Source organism: Rutidosis leptorrhynchoides, chromosome 6, assembly GCF_046630445.1.
Source record: "Rutidosis leptorrhynchoides isolate AG116_Rl617_1_P2 chromosome 6, CSIRO_AGI_Rlap_v1, whole genome shotgun sequence".
NCBI lineage: Eukaryota > Viridiplantae > Streptophyta > Magnoliopsida > Asterales > Asteraceae > Rutidosis > Rutidosis leptorrhynchoides.
The window spans coordinates 240,987,312-241,003,159 of NC_092338.1; the positions used below are offsets into that span (position 1 = coordinate 240,987,312).

A 15,848-nucleotide genomic window follows, 5' to 3' on the forward strand; every position below is an offset into this window, starting at 1 on the left:
TTCACAACTCACAAGACGACCATGTTCCTTTAAAAGAAGGCTGTTAATACAAGTGGCACAGATTTATTTATTATGATTCTAAGATTGTGAATAAATACTAATCACAATGTCTTGTTTTACCTCCTATGCACAGATCAACACATTTTTTTGGAAACTTTGATGCGGTAACAGCTATATAACTGACAACTTCAATGACTTGCTGCTGGACCTTGACATTTTTTTCACTCCAACCAGGAACAGCACAAAGTAGTCGGATTAAAATCTCAACCGATGGGTCAAGTTCTTGGAGAGCTTCAACTTGTTCTTTAAATGAGGTTATCGCTACACAAAACATTAAGTATATTCCCTCATCAATCAACTTTGGTTTAAAATTGATATCATCTATATACTTAGCAAGCATCATCCATATTTCATTTTCATTAACTGTGAAAGCAAAAAACCTTCAAGTCGTTCTTTCCATGCAGAACACTTCAACTGGGTGATCGTCTCTGCTTGAATGATAGATCCTAATCTGCTTTCAATCTCTTCAAGGGTCATCTCAGAAGGCTGCAAGCAACAACAAGCAAACCATGCTGTTTAAGAAACACACATATTGCAAAACCATGATATTTGACCGACTTTGACCCAAATTTTCCCGACTTTTTTGCATTGACCGACTTATTAGACGTTTTTAAGCGAAACGGGAAGTGCTAGTCACCAAACTGCCGCAACCATGTGTGTGTGTATATATATATATATATATATATATATATATATATATATATATATATATATATATATATATATATATATATATATATATATATATATATATAGGGGCAGGATCAATGGGGAAGTAACCAATCGGGGGGAAACGGGGGGAAGCAAATTTTTTTTTTTTTTCGTTTTTTTTGAATTTTTTTTTTCTGGCATCAAGATCACACGAAAATATGAACATTTAGAAGAGACACTTCGTGATGAATGTTATTATTTAGGCGGGAAAACGATCGACAAAAATAACATTGAAGATAATATTGTTCGTGAAGAACATGAACGTTTTTTTTTCATGTTTTGTGAAGTAAAATTTAGCCCGATTTAGAGTTTAGGGTTTAGGGTTTAGGGTTTAGAGTTTGGTGTTTTGGGTTTATTCCATAAACCCAAAACACCAAACCCTAAACCCTAAACCCTAAACTCTAAACCGTTCGTGTTAAAAACTCAATCTAAATCCTAAATCTAAACCCTAAATCTAAACCCTAAACCCTAAATTTCTAAACCCTAATATCTAAACCCTATAAACGCTAATATCTAAACCCTAATATCTAAACCCCAATAGCTAAAACCTCAAAATACGCTCGAAAAACACAATAATTGTTATATATTACTTCTTCGAGCGTTTTCCCGCCAAAATAAAAACATTTATCACAAAGCGTCTCTACTAAATGTTCATATTTTCATCTCATCTATAATGTTCGTGAACAAAGTTTTTTCAAAAAACGAAAAAAAAAAAAAGTTTTTGCTTCCCCCCGCTTCCCCCCGAATGGTTACTTCCCTCTTGATCCTACCACTATATATATATATATATATATATATATATATATATATATATATATATATATATATATATATATGTGTGTGTGTGTGTGTGTGTGTGTGTGTGTGTGTGTGTGTGTGTGTGTGTACATAGCACTTATTTGTGTGTGGTGAAAGTAACTAACCTCAACATCTTCAGGTTCTACTTTCTTTGCAGGACCTGGCTTCTTAGCAGCAGGCTTAATAAGCCATATAGACATGTAAATACTTTAGAGCAATCCAATAAAATACATTGAAGACCGGTAAGTTATCGAAAGAATATAAGACGTTTGAACTCACAGCAGCAGCCTGAACAGGCCTCTTCCCACCAAGCATGCTAGCAGCAGACTTCTTTTTAGCACATATTCCATCACAAGCCTGCCAATATAAATATCACACAATGTTATTTTTCAATAAATTTAAGATATAACACTATTCTTACAAAACTATATTCTTATTAGTGAGTGCTTCAGTCATGGTAGGCTTTTTAAACAATTTTTATATGGAAGCTATGTTACCAATATCTTCTTAAACAATTTTTGACTGTTCAACATATTCGAGCAGCTAAGTTCATGAACAAATTATTTGCAGAAAATTACTAAAATAGTATACAAATACAAATAACAACAAAAAGAAACACACCTCTGCAGATGATCGAGTTCCACCAGAAGATTGGACTACAACAACAACAACAACAACACAAAAAAGAGTAAGTCTTACAAGTACGATAGTTATGTTGTGTTATCATACATGTGTAAATACATATTTAAAGAAACATAAGTATCACAAAACCTGCGCCTCCCACGGTCGAAGCACCACCTCCAGAAACACCAATCATTTCAGATAGCTTTTTTTTCCTGACATCGTCAAGTTTCTCCAATGATTTCTTCAATGGCTCCATGCCAACCAACTTTAAGGAGGTAGGGGGGGGGGGGGGGGGGGGAAGAAGACAAAACAAGTGTTAAATATGATATACTAGTGGCTTATACTGATCATTTAAGAAGAAAAAAAATGGATAGCCTACCTTAGTTATTGCCGCCAAGACTGAAAATGCGGCGTCTCTGACATCAGGTGTCCCGTCATTGAGACACTACAAGGAAAAATAAACTAGTTCAATACAAAAACAAGATATTGACAACAAGATAAACACCAACACCAAATTCAACACAAATTCACAAACTAAGATATCATGCTCATGAGTTGAACAAAATGAGAGATCTAATATGTGTTCATTATTAATGCGCTGAATCCGTTGGTTAAAGAACACATAATAATAAATAACCATTTATAACTAATGGACTTGATATTTAAGTATATACTTGATGAGACACCACCTAAGTTGCAAAATTCACTATTCGGAGATTAATCGGTCAGGACTTTGGAAGGAGTAATCGGCAATTCGGGGATTAGTCGGATTGTATTTAATACATTTCAATATTAAATTTCAAAAATTATATGTGCACTAACCTGCATGCAAATCGGAACATATTCCTTGCGCACTTTAAGAATGATAGCCTTGTTGCTTGTCTCGATGCAATGTGTTATCCAATTCAATGTCAGTGATCGTACAAGTGGAACTTTATTTTTGACAGCTGCTTTAACATCTGTAGTGAATCCATTTATTTAGGTGGATATTACTCCACTTAGAGAGTTGAAAGAATTATCTTAAGAGCATGAAAGCCGATAAAAGTAAATTTATATGCAACCATCAAATTTCACCTAGATGTGCACATCCAAATGCACCATTGACGGAATTTACTAATATTTGTTTACCACAATGGATATGGACAGGGGCGGACCTATTAAGGGTCAGGGTGGGGCACCCGCCCCCAGTGGATTTGCAATTTTTAGTGTAAATTTTTTTGGTTTTTTGATTTTGCCCCCGGTGGAATTTTTTTTTGCCCCAAGCCCTTCGTATTTTGAACAAAAATCTCTAAATTTTGCTCAAAAAACTCTATATTTTGCCCCAAAACCTCCATATTTTGCAAAAAAAAAAAATCTCTACTCATTAGAAAAAAATTTCGCCCTCGGTGAAAAAATTTCCTGAATCCGCCACTGGATATGGATATTCTAGTCTCTAATACAGAATAGATTGAATTATTATATTGTTCAGTAAACCATCTATCTATCCAAGTATTATAACAAAATACTTGTTGATAATATTCAGAAAATAAAGGCAAGAAAACTAAATTATAAACTGTCCATTTTAGTACCTTCAACGATATCAGCAAGAGTCACAGATCCAGCCTTGTGGATTGCTTGGAGAGTATTAGTAAGTGCTTCAGTCATGGTAGGCTTTTTCTCTTTCAATTTTTCCTTTAAGGAAAAAAAGGAAAAAAGATGAAGTTAAAAAAAAAAAAAAAAAGGAAGGTCAAAATAATATTACAACGTGCAAGGAACTCCATTACCAATTATTAGAAACTCAAAAATTAATTAAAAAAAAACAACTTAGCAATGTGAAACATGTTAACAGCCCACACCAGTAGCTGTATGAATACACAAGTAAACATGCATGATCGAATGTACACTCTTACAAGTAAAACGGGCAGTATAAAGCGTGCACAAGTGGAAAAATTAGTTCTTAGTCCCAGTGCAAGTTTGCCAATGGCTACGACTGCTTCAACTCCAACAGCAATATTTACATCGATTATAAGCTGCAAAGAGAAACAAATTCAAAATTACAATGTGGATTATAAAATAACTATGTCCGACAAGAGCAAATAAAATTCAGGAAATTTTGAAGGATATGGACAGTTATAAATACCTACCTTCTTAAGTGTACGACATATTTCTGTAAAATCTCCGGCAGCAATCCTCTTTGTAGAAGCAAGCTTAGTCAATTCTGCAACAGCCTCTTTCCGCTCAGACCACTTGGTAGCTTTCTGACATATCAAATTACTGTAAATATGGTATTCGTGCGAGTATAAAATTAATATTAATATTAAATATTAAATAGTAATAACATGAATGTAAACATGGTTACTGATTTTCCTAAACTAAACAAGAAGCACTCACTACTCCTTTCCTATTACTACATCACGCCCCCTTTCAGTGTAGGGCGGATCAATCCAAATTTGCAGCCTTCTGCAACGCTCAGACATCATCAAGATCCGGGACGTACCACCACAACCATAAAAGCGTCGACCGTACTGGATTCATCCGACAAGCAAGTTTTGACCACCATCTTTGAACCACATGTTCGACAGAATTTCACAACAAAAGTTTCTTCTGGACCATACTGGTAATGGTGATTCATATTGTGCAGTCACGTATTGTTGTTATTAGTGGGTTATTATATAGAAAGAATTTTCCCGCCTAAAAGCCATCTATCGTTTTCCCGCCCAAAATTTCCCACCTAAAGTTTCCCGTCAGACCGGATCGTTTAGGGGTAGGTTGATGTCAAACCCCGTCCAAGTCCCCCTGGACGAAATCATCAATATCTGGTTCCATTGCGATGATCGACTCCAAGTAATGTCTTTAGTATGAGCAAATGCACAGCGGAAGACTTAATTCGTACATGAGAATAACATGCTTTAAAAAGTCAACATAAAGTTGGTGAGATATATAGGTTTGATGCTAGCAGCGTTATAACTATGAACCACAAGATTTCATGTTTATACAAAATACACTCCTCGTGTATGAAAAGTCGTTGAGCACTTGGTAACCATACTTAATATATATATAATCGCAGCATATTCTTAAATAAACCCTACACTGTACCAAGTGTAGTAACGAAACGAAGTACTGTGCAACCATTTAAAACTGGTCGTCCAGCCCGGTTGGGGTTGTCAGGCCCGATAGATCTATCAACAGGATTCGCGTTTACGCTCCTCACGTAAATATTAGCTACCAAGTATAAAGAAATATGCCATGGTACAACTCAACGTAGTTTTTATTTTTGATCACTTGTGTCCATAACGTAAATCATTTATAAAAACAGCACATGTATTCTCAGCCCAAAAATATTTAGAGTTTAAAAGGGACTATATACTCACCATACTGTATTTTGTAGTAAAAATACATATATCATCATTGATCAAGTTTAAGGTTGGCCTCGGATTCACGAACCTATATCAAGTATATATATTAAAACCTATAATATAATCAAGTAAGTTTATATATTAATTTTTAGTAATATGCTTTATATTTTCATTTCCTATCTTGTTAATAAATAGTTAATATTTATTTTTAACTTAAGTAAGTTCTTAAATATTAATATACACATACTAATAACTGATAATCTTTATAATAATAATTTTTTTAATAAAAAGATAAATTTAACAAAAATGATATTTTCTAATAATAACGATGGTTTTTGTTATTAATAATAATTTTAATCAATAATGATTCTGTTAATAATAATAATTTTAATCCTAACGATAATAATATCAATATTAGTAATAATAATAATAATTTTTGGTGATATATTGTAAATGATAATATTTATAAAAATAATAATAATAATCTAATTAATTTTGTTAATATTAATAATAATAATATTTAAGATATCAATTTATACTTTAATACCTTAGCAGCATTAAAAAGGAATAAATTGCTCGGGAAGGACTCGAACCCGTGACCTCTCGCTCACCCGAACACTCAACACGCCTAACCATCTGAGCCATCCTATTTTTCTATTTATATATGGATCGTGATTATATTTAACCCATTACTAATGTCGTTCACTAAAGCCCAAGGAGTAAATCACCAAGCCCAATACTTAAATCAAACCCGCTAATTAACTAAACCCAACAAGACAGTCCAGCAGATACTTCGGCCCAATCTAGGTTTATTTAAAAAAATAATGTTCCCTCCTAGAATCGAACCCTGGTCCCCTCGTCTAAACACAACACCTTGAACCTTCTGTCTGCTGTCTACATTTCTATTTTAATTAACAGTCTATAACTATTAATCCTGTACTCTTCTGTTTCCATTTTCTTTTCTTCTTTCTTCACCAAAACTTAATCGATTGGGATCAAGAATTATCATAGTCCTCGTCTCTGAATCATCTAATATCGATCATTAAATCACCGTTCATCATCAACGGATCATCATCAACTTTACTAATTATCATTTTCTTCATCCGACATCATTATCGTTATACCTTATATTATCATCATCTAACATGAAACCACGATTATGCTTCCATGCGCCTCATCAATATCAATCCCGTAACCTATTCATTAACAACTATCATCCTAGTCATCATTACTATCATAATCATCGTAATTTCTAATCATTATCAACTCGTTAAGTAATAAACTGAAATATTGCAGCAGCCTCCAACGAGTACTACAGCAGGAGTCCAACCGAACCTCTAAACAGGCCCTCGGCCCAAGATAAACCCAATCAGATTTTAAGTCCATTAAGCAAATTTAAGTGGCCCGACTGGAAATCAAAACGTGTTCTGTTATGTTACCCGACTCCAAGGATTTCTAAATAAGAAAAAAAAAAACAACAGCTCAACAATCTGCAAGTGGGGTTTATCTATTCAGAAATTGTCGGCCATCAATATTTTTTTAAACGTCCACTAGCTCCTTTTGTGATCATAGCAATTATTTACTCGTTCATTTAAGGTAGGGTCAATCTTTTTTTTAAATGGCCACTATATCAAATCACTTGCCATAATATAAAGTTGGTACCCTATCACTTTTTAAAATAAAACGATGCTAGCTGCTGTAGTCATCGATGGTTGCAGCGTACTGTTTGTCAAAGAAATTCAGTAGGTTTTTGCAGTGTACTTCGAGTAGGTTTTATGGCAATTTTGTTTGTGGAAGAAGGTGATAGCGAGGTTAACGGTTATGGTAGTGATGGGGTGGTTGTGGTGGTTCTAGGGTTGAAGCAGGATGGTGGAAACAAGGACATATAAATAAGGTGATGGTTTATGTTGATGGTTTTTCGAAGAAGAAGGGAAAATGTGGAGTTGTAAGGTTGTAGGAGGTTGTGTGGTGGCGCGAAGATGGTGAGATATGGTTAGCCAATGGTTCATCAAAACAACATTAAAGAAGGTGGTTCATGGTGATGGGTGATGAAAACGACAAAGGTGACAATTTGGTTGTGGTGTTGGTGTTTGATGAAAGAGTTATTGACGGTGATCGTTGTGGTGGTGATTGAGGATGTCTGCCTCAACAATAAACGAAGTAGAAACAGTTGTGGGTCAAGGTGGTGTTAGATGGTCTCGGTTACAAGGTGATTCTTCGAATGGTAGTCTCAAAACCAAAGTGGGTTTGGTGTGGTTTCGAGTGGTGATGACCGAAAAAGAAATATGAAATGTTATGGTGGTTCGATGGAAATGGTTTGTGGTTAACAGATTGAAATAGTAGCAAGTGCTTACGGTTTATAAGTGGTGGTAAACAATGGGTATGTATTGGTGATCACGATGGTTCAAGGTGGTGGATGAGGGTGGCTTTGGTTGTGAGGTGAACGAAGATAAATCAAGAAGAAAGAAAGAGAAGAAGTGTTGTGTTTGTGTGTGTGATTCTCTAAGTCTGTATCTCAAGTCCATATGTATATATACTATAATATTTAGATAGTTGAATTGTGGATATCTATTTATCTAGTGCAGGTATATATGCATAAACAAAGAGTAGATAGATGGAGATTAAAAAGAAATAAAACAAAATATGTACTGTAATGAATTCCTTAAATCACGGAGTAGTAATTATAATAATATAATATAATCATAAATATCTATCTCAATTAAATCATAGATTGAAGAAACGTGTGAAACATTTTATTTTATCTATCGACGATTTTCATTCGGGTAATAAATCGTGCTCCATTGCTAAACAATTACGGATAAAAAGTGTTCCTAAAAATCCCAAATTTTTAGATTAAAAAAAATATATTTAATTATTTCACTCAATAACTGTTTGAAACCCGATCAAAATTTCTTAATTTTAATAATCACACAAGTATATACACATACATATCTATGTACACATAATTGTTCGTGAATCGTCAGGCATGGTCAAAGGTAACTGTTTATCCGAATAAAGATTTCACACTTCCTAGACTTAAAATTAAGGTTTTTGCTTATCGTGTCAGATACATATAGAAATTAGGGTTTAAATTTGGTCGGAAATTTCCGGGTCGTTACAGTACCCACCCGTTAAAGAAATTTCGTCCCCGAAATTTGGTAGAGGTTGTCATAAATAACAATAGGAATGTTTTCATGACGAATATGAGGTAATAACGGAGTTTTATCATTATTGATAGATATAGATAAAACATTTCGATCATGTGAAGCGTACGAGCGAAGCTATCACAAAAGAGAGTGAAATGAGTAATATGATATCGTTTTAACTGATGACGTGATTATGATTGATTTCCGGAATTCACAAGATTTAAGGAATACCTTTCGTAATAAGATTTGGTTCTTCGGCGATTTAGGAAACAGGATCTCCTTTGATTTAATGCGGCAAATCTGTTGTGATTTCTTTGTCGGATACTTATAAAACTACCCCCTTCGTTCCCTTATTTCCATATCCCACATCTTCTACTCTTTCTCCTTAATTCTTACTTAAAAAAAATATATTTGCCAATATGCTCCATCCTATTCTAATCCTTGATATATTATTAATTTTCACATCTGTCATCCTTCTTTTTCATCTACCACCAGAAGAATCTATTTACTTCTACTATACTCTTGTGTTTATAGTGTTTTTAATTCTCCCATTGTAATGACCCGCACTTTTTCGATCGTTCTATACTTATAAGATTAATATTTATATAAATTACACCTTACCAACATGATAAGCAATTCAAATTGTTGAGACTTATGTTTTCAAAGAGAGTTTTACACAACGATTGACCGTCTAGTTTGACCGATGATATCACGAACTATACAATATATGATAATTATACGTTTGTGTATATATATGTATATATACATATTTAACATGATCTAAGGATGTTTTAATATCTCATTTTGTATTAATAACAATAAGTTATAAGTATATTTTAAAACTACTAACTTAAGTTTTCAAAACAATAACCATACGTAACGTTATTTGACATAAATACTTATAACCTATAATGTTTATACATATATCGTATATGTAATGTATTTAATCACTTTTAAAGACTTAAATACATAAAACAATATAAGTATATTCACAAAAGATAGCTATATTTGAATTCTCATTCCATTTTTCACAAAATTTCTATACGTATATCTAGAGTACATGTACTCGTATCATACCTAGCTTCTATACGTATTTACTATTGGTATATACACATCAAATCACCACCAACCAGCCCTTGTTCAATGCCTTATGTATAAGGTAACTACTTTTGTTATCTAGTATGACAATTTCACATGATTAAAAGATTTTTTCACAAAATTACAAACTTATACACCTTTTACACCACCATTTATACTCCATTCCATTTTCATTTTACTACACATTTCCTTTAACTAAAACACACTCTTAAGAAACTCCATAACTATTCAGCTAGTATCCATGAAGATCTAGCCATAAAAACATCACTTAAACACCATAAGAAAAACCTTACAAAAACACTTCAAGAATCCTTTCAAGAACACAAGTTTACTTCCAATCTTTCATCCAACTCCACCACTCTTTTGGTTCTAGGTCTTTACTCCTCTTTTACAGCAATCTTGTCCAAGTAACTTGAGGTAGTAACTTTGTTCATAACCTTATTTGATTCATATATATATAGCTATCTTATTATATGGTATAAAATTTTAACAACAAGAACATAGTTTGAATGTTTTCAAACTTGTTTGCAAACTAAATAGATCCTTCTAACTTAACTTTTAAAATACTTCAAGACCTGTAATATATCATAAATATATGCTAATTTAACAAGGTATAACTTGGTTTTTCAAAGAACACCTTAAAAACTGAATTTACGACGTCGGAGTGCAACCGGGGGCTGTTTTGGGTTGGATAATTAAAAACCATCTTAAACTTTGAATTGGAGGTTTATTTTCTGGAAAAATGATTTTTACTATGAATATGATAACACATAAAAATTTCATGATTTAACTCAAAGTATATGTATTTTTAGAAAAATAATCATTTAAGGTTGTTTACATGATGGAAAATGATTAACTTCATAAGTTTCACTAAAGTTTGACCTATGACCTGTGATTTCGAATACAAACTAAGGTATTTACAGTTCATAGTCTTAAAGAGGGACTCGATCCAAGGAAGTGGCAAGTTGAATCAACGAAAACGGAGTTGTAACGAAGAAACTATGACCAAAACGAGATCGGATATCTAAGACTAGTTTAGCTACGAAAATAATTGGAGAAAATTAAATAAATCACATCTTTTTAAAATAACATGATGTTTTATATATATGTACTCATAATTTAATTTTATATGGTTCAGGATCACCCGTAAACAATACGAGAAGATTAATCATAAGATCTCATGATTGTACGCAACACGTCATTTGACAACACCGGTACTTTATGTACGCAACACGTCATTTGACAACACCGGTACCATGGGTCAAGATTAATCTCGACCAATACATATACGATGGGGGTTTTATTTATTTCATTGGGGGTTTATTAAACACCTAAAAATGAACCATTAAAATTGAATTACTAACATCGGACTGCTAACTACGGACTAAGAAATTATTAAAAGTATAATAAGTATATATATGTGACGATTGTTTTAAAAAGAAAAGGTATTGATATATTATATATGGATAGGTTCGTGATATCAATCGGAGACCAAGTCAAAATTACATATCTTCAAGACGAAAGTGAGTATATAGTCCCACTTTTAAACTCTAAGTATTTCGGGATGAGAATACATGTATTTTATGTTTTACGTTATGGACACAAGTAACTGAAAAATATATTCTACGTTGAGTTGTACCACTGGCATACTTCCCTGTAGCTTGGTAACTATTATTTACAGCGGTATTGTAAACGCGAATCCTATTGATAGATCTATCGGGCCTGACAACCCCAACCGGACTGGACGACCAGTATTCAACGGTTGCACAGTACTTCGTTTCGTGACTACATTTGGTACGGTGTAGTAAGATTTCATAATAAAGGGAATATGCGACGTGATAAAATGTTAAGTATGGTTACCAAGTGCTCAACCACTTAGAATATTTTTATTAAAATGTTTATATATGAAATCTTGTGGTCTATATATATATATTGCTGCCGGCATTAAACCTATATCTCACCAACTTTATGTTGACGTTTTAAACATGTCTATTCTCAGGTGATAACTAAAAGCTTCCGCTGCAACATGTTGAATTTAAACAAGATCTTGAGTATGCATATTTGTGTCAAAAATAAAACTGCATATCGGAGGATTTGTAATGTAAAATATGCTAGAAATCGTATTGTTATCATCACATGTAAAGTTTGTAAGTCTAAGATTATCGCTAAACGATAATCATCTTTATTTTGTCTAAAGCTTGTATCAAAATAAGAATTATGGTTTGTAATGTAAAATATATGCAGTTGTTCTTTTAAAAATGTCGCATATAGTGGTCAATACCTCGCAATGAAATCATACGTTATCTAACACGTTCTTATGGTTAAGGACGGGTTATGACATGTGGTATCAGAGCGGTGGTCTTAGCGAACCAGGTTTGCATTTGTGTGTCTAACTGATAAGTCGTTAGGATACATTAGTAAGTCTGGACTTTGACCGGGTCTGATTTAAAAACCATTGCTTATCATTGTTGGTTAAAATTTATATGTAAATATTATGTAGTACTAATGGGTTAGTTGTTGTGTGATAGATGTCGGGCTCAAAACTTGTCATCACATTCAGCGACTCCGAACCAGAATCTTCAGATGGTGTTCCAGTCATTAACCTATCCGATGACGAAAATGATATCTTTGGGGAAGACTCACAAATTTCGGATGAACCGACTATAGAGAACCCGGAAAGTGAACCCGAGGAGGAAAGTGAACCCGAGGAGGAAAGTGAACCCGAGGAAGAAATACAGGAAATTACAAAAGACAAGTTCGAACTAGGAAAGAAACGAAAGGCTAATGAATTAGAAAATTCAAATCCCGAGTTTAGTAAGGATGATGTGGCACCAACTCCACTAGACACTACCACCCCTATTCCCGCTATTCCTATTCGTTCTATCCCGGCATCCAGTTCTTCAGTCCCACAGTCAAAATATAGGCAGACAGCCAGGATAAGCGTTAAGCGATTCTTTGAACCTAAACGTCCTAGAAAATAGACCAAACGATGCGCTGCCGTATTAAACCATGGGATCATATAATGTTTTGTATAATATTATTAGTGTGGTTTGCTTAATGTTCGATGTAAGATAAGCATATGTAAAATAGTGAAGTGTGAAATGCAATAATTTTCCATGGTTAAGTATTATTTGGGTGGTAGTAATTGATTTTCGTACTAAGCTATTAAGTATGAACTTTAACGGGTAGGTACTACCCTAGATATAATTATAAAATGCTAATAAGAAGAAAAGGCTTTTATAATAATAACTGGTTCATATTATTAATAAGCTACGATGTACTGTAAATACATACTACATCTATAATATTCCATGTGAATAATTATTTTTTTTCATTCTTATTGAAGATTATGGCGCGATTGAACCGAATGACGGAACAAGAAATCCAGGAACTCATCAATCAGCGAGTGAACGACAGAATGTTATGGGTCGAGGCTGCAAGAACTGCTGCAGTTAACCCAAATCCTCGTGTAGGATGCACCTACAAAACTTTTCAAGCTTGCAAGCCCTCATCATTCAGTGGAACGGAAGGACCGATCGGTTTAACCCGGTGGATAGAAAAGATGGAGACTGTGTTTAAAATCAGTGGTTGTGTTGAAAAGGACATGACCAAGTATGCATCGTGCACTTTACAAGATAGTGCACTCACGTGGTGGAAAAATTTTGTGAAGGCTGTAGGAGGAGATGTAGCTTATGATACTCCTTGGGAAGAATTCAAAACAATGTTAATCAACGAGTATTGTCCAAGGAACGAGGTTAGGAAGTTGGAAGATGAATTACGAAGTCTGAAGGTTATTGGTACTGAAATCACCAACTACAATCAGCGATTCATGGAATTAGTTTTGCTATGTCCTGAATTGGTTCCAACCGAAGAACGGAAAATTGAAATGTACAAAGATGGTTTGCCCAAAAAGGTCAAGGCAAATGTTACAGCATCGAAACCTAAGACAATTCATGAAGCTATAACCATGGCAAACGAGCTAATGGATCAGGTCATCATGGATAAGAAAGTATCCAATACTGATGTGAAGGTATCAGGTAACAAAAGAAAGTGGAATGGAAATTATGATCGAGGTAACCAACAACAATCTTTTAAGAAACAAGAAATCACGCAAGGTGCGGGTAGTGGTTTAAGCTTTGGTTACAAAGGACAAAATCCTTTATGTAACCGATGCCACAAACATCACTCTGGTTACTGTAATGTGGTATGCAACAAATGTAATCGAAAGGGTCATCTTGCTGAAGATTGTAGGGCTCTCGTTACAAATACAAATGGTACCAAGACTCCTGCCACTAATGCAAATAGAACTACTTTGGCTACTGTTACTTGTTATGGATGTGGGAAACAGGGTCATTATAAGAGCCAGTGCCCGAATCCAGAGAAGAATATCGGACCTGCACGAGGGAGAGCATTTGTTATTAATGCTAGAGAGGCGTGTGAAGACCCGGAGCTTGTTACGGGTACGTTTACCATTAATAACTTATCCGCATCTATTATATTTGATACTGGTGCTGATAGAAGTTACGTGTGTAGAGACTTTCACGCTAAATTGAATTGTTCATCATTACCTCTAGATGCTAAGTACATGATTGAGTTAGCTAATGGTAAACTAATTAAAGCCGATAAAATTTGCCGTGATTGTAAAATAAATTTAGCTGGAGAAACATTTAAGATTGATTTGATACCCGTAGAATTAGGAAGTTTTGATGTAATAGTCGGCATGGACTGGATGTCCAAAATAGGAGCTGAAGTTGTGTGCGCCAAGAAGGCAATTCGCATTCCTCGTAAGGATAAAACGCCAGTAATGATTTATGGAGAGAAGGGTAACTCAAAGCTAAAACTCATTAGTTATTTGAAAGCTCAAAAGTGTTTGAAGAAAGGGTGCTATGCTATCTTAGCACATGTTAATAAAGTCGAAAAGAAAGAAAAAGAAAAGTGCATCAATGACGTGCCTGTGGCAAGAGATTTTCCTGAAGTATTTCCGGAAGAGTTGCCGGGATTACCTCCATTTAGATCTGTAGAATTTCAAATAGATCTTGTACCAGGAGCTGCACCGGTTGCCCGTGCTCCATATAGACTTGCACCGTCCGAGTTAAAAGAACTTCAGAGTCAGTTAAAAGAATTACTGGATCGTGGATTCATACGACCAAGTACTTCACCGTGGGGAGCTCCAATTTTATTCGTCAAGAAGAAAGACGGATCTTTCCGAATGTGTATAGATTATCGTGAATTAAATAAGTTAACTATCAAGAATCGGTATCCACTACCGAGAATTGACGACTTATTTGATCAACTCCAAGGATCATGTGTGTACTCGAAAATTGACCTAAGATCGGGCTATCATCAATTACGTGTCAAAGAAGAAGATATACCGAAAACTGCTTTTCGGACACGCTACGGTCATTACGAATTTTTGGTCATGCTGTTTGGATTGACGAATGCGCCAGCTGTATTCATGGACCTCATGAATCGAGTTTGTAGTCCATATTTAGATAAGTTTGTTATCGTTTTCATTGATGATATTCTTATCTATTCCAAGAGTGAGCAAGAGCATGAGCAGCATTTAAGGTTGATATTAGAGTTGTTAAGAAAAGAACAGCTATATGCTAAATTTTCTAAATGTGCTTTCTGGTTGAAAGAAGTGCAATTTCTTGGCCACGTTGTTAGTAGCAAAGGAATTCAGGTTGATCCAGCAAAAATTGAAGCCATTGAAAAATGGGAGACTCCTAAGACACCAACGCAGATACGCCAATTTTTGGGTTTAGCCGGTTATTATAGAAGGTTTATTCAAGATTTTTCCCGAATAGCTAAGCCGTTGACAGCGTTAACGCAAAAAGGGAAGAAATATGAATGGACTTCTGAGCAGGAGAGTGCATTTCAATTACTGAAAAAGAAGTTGACTACGGCGCCTATTTTATCGTTACCAGAAGGGAACGATGATTTTGAAATATATTGTGACGCTTCGCGACAAGGTTTTGGTTGCGTTCTTATGCAACGGAAGAAAGTTATTGCATACGCATCCCGACAATTGAAGATTCACGAGCGGAATTATACGACGCATGATCTAGAATTGGGA

General features: G+C 34.5%; 1 pseudogene; it reads right to left on the bottom strand.

Annotated features, from left to right (window-relative positions):
* LOC139854434 (protein MOR1-like) overlaps positions 1–15,848 on the bottom strand; it is a 112,419-nt pseudogene that overhangs the window by 15,731 nt on the left and 80,840 nt on the right.